The sequence below is a fragment of the Protomyctophum bolini genome (genome assembly GCF_963924005.1).
Source record: "Protomyctophum bolini genome assembly, chromosome: 5".
In the NCBI taxonomy this organism is placed as follows: domain Eukaryota; kingdom Metazoa; phylum Chordata; class Actinopteri; order Myctophiformes; family Myctophidae; genus Protomyctophum; species Protomyctophum bolini.
This window is the reverse complement of record NC_137866.1, coordinates 45770068-45772567: the sequence shown is the minus strand read 5'-3', so window position 1 is coordinate 45772567 and position 2500 is coordinate 45770068.

Here is a 2500-nt window from a genome sequence, read left to right as displayed (position 1 = left end):
GAAACGGACAGAAACTGATACTTTTCAGGATTCAAATAAAAAAGCACCGAAATCCACAAGCTCAAAACGTGTCGCTTTGCACAGCATTTCAAGCTTGTGGGATTTGATATTTTCCATGTTTTTTGTGTGTGTGAGAGAGAGAGAGAGAGAGAGAGAGAGATATCATACTAAAAGTGTGTGCTCCAGGCAGAGCTGAAGTATATGTCGAGGTCAGACTTTTAATCAGGATTTTCTGTCTGTCTGTCTGTCTGTCTGTCTGTCTGTCTGTCTGTCTGTCTGTCTGTCTGTCTGTCTGTCTGTCTGTCTGTCTGTGTCTCTGTGTGCTACTGAATCATTCCCCCGCTGGCCTCCTCTAGTGACTCGTCACTCGACCCAAGGAGTTTTATTAGCGACCCCGTTTGGGGGCCCAGACTTTCTTTCATCCATTAAAACGCGTGTCGGTCGACTGCAGGATTGCTCATCATGCGATTATTATTATATTTGACTCATGCGAGAGCTTATACTGTATATGTTCCATGTGGCCCACACTGTTCCCTCCTGTACTTTCTTTTGATATTCATCGTGATTAAAGACCGAAGGAGAGAAAAGAAAAAAAAACTGAATCCGTACGGGGTCCAATTGCGGCTTTACTCACACACTTTTCACACGGTGGTGGTGCTGCTATGCTGCCTGTGGGCCCCGAGCACACGGGGCAACTTTGGACCCGGCCTCCAAGCTGACTTGCTCTCTCTTTCTCTCTCTCTCAATTGGACTGGGCAGGGCAGGTCTCTCTCTCTCTCTCTCTCTCCCTTGGACTGGGCAGGGCAGGTCTCTCTCTCTCTCTCCCTTGGACTGGGCAGGGCAGGTCTCTCTCTCTCTCTCTCTCTCCCTTGGACTGGGCAGGGCAGGTCTCTCTCTCTCTCTCTCCCTTGGACTGGGCAGGGCAGGTCTCTCTCTCTCTCTCTCTCCCTTGGACTGCATGGGCAGGTCTCCCTCTCTCTCTCCTGGACTGGGCAGGGCAGGCGTGGAAAGTCCCTGGCTGGGAGGAGGCATACATGGGGCTGATGGGGGTGGGGTGGGGTGGGGGTGGGGGGGCCGGAGTCCTGGAATCCACTCTGTTTTCCTGGATCAGGAGAGAGGATGTGGTAGAACGAAGACTATACCCTCACCTCACCCTGCTTAGAAGCTCCTTCACCCCCACCATGAAGCCACACGTTCAAACTCAACACATGCCGCTCGTGCGTGCACACACACACACACACACACACACACACACACACACACACACACACACACACACACACACACACGCAGCAGAACTTCAGAGGTGAGGAGGAGAGTGTGGGTGAAACTCTTCTCTTCCAGTAAAAGGTACTTAGTCAGGACAACACATGAGGGATTAAAAAGTCCAGGGGAATTATGAGAATATAACCGAAGAGAACACTTAGAATAAACGTGATATGATTCATAACACAGATGACTGAGGGAGGGTTAAAGTCATACGGCGCAACTTTCTCAATTAAAGAAAAGTAAATTTTCAACATAATGTTAACTGGTATAGAGGATCACAATGACATTACACATACATTCGTTTCTTGACATCTTCTCTACTCTAGTCTAAACACAATTATTTTCACGAAGGTCTCGATCTGTGCACGGACCAGAAAAGTACCGGAAATGTAGTGTTGTAACTTGTATGTATTTTTAAAGGTAATGCAATACACGGGCCTATATACGTTTTCTTTAAACGTTGTCATCGGGTTCCATAATCACCACGCTGCTATAGCTAGGACCCTGCAGGTATTTGTTCTGGAGCGGTATAGGCTATACTTCCCGGATTTTGTTTTGGAAACTAAATTCTTGGAATTGCAGTTCTACAACACGGTGCAACGTATAGTACCAGATGTGTCCTATAGTCCCAAAAGACTATACGACAATGGATGTTACACGTTGATTAAGACTTTAACCTGTGCCCACTGAAAGCATGCATTTCATCTCTGATCTCGTGTGTTAATTAACTCCTTGGAAGCCAGGAACGAGATCCCGACATTAATGTAATTATGTCCAGGCAGGGACGTGCACACATAAGGTGCTTCAGCCCCTGCCCTTTTTACCCGTCTGTAAAAAAAAACTGCCCTTTCCACACATCGGAAGCAGCATTTACTATAAAGAAATGCAAATGCCACTCCTTTCCATGCCACGCAGGAAGGCAGCATTCGGGAGAATTGCTTTTTCTCCTGAACTTGAACACAGCATTTTTGCGTGCCGTATACACACCGCATCTCCACTATAGCTAAAAGAGTGCTGGGTTGTGCCCCGAAAATTGCTTCGACACGTTGTGAGATTGTAGATCTGCTATTTTTGCTATTTTTTGTCCAAAAAAAACGGGATTACGGGATTTCAGACCCTGCCTGTAGCCACGAACGAGATCCCGAGATTTGATAAATCTAGAGTTTAAAAAATATATTATTTACCTTATTTTAGCCTTGTCGCTAGCCACCGCTATAGCGTCCATGTAAAA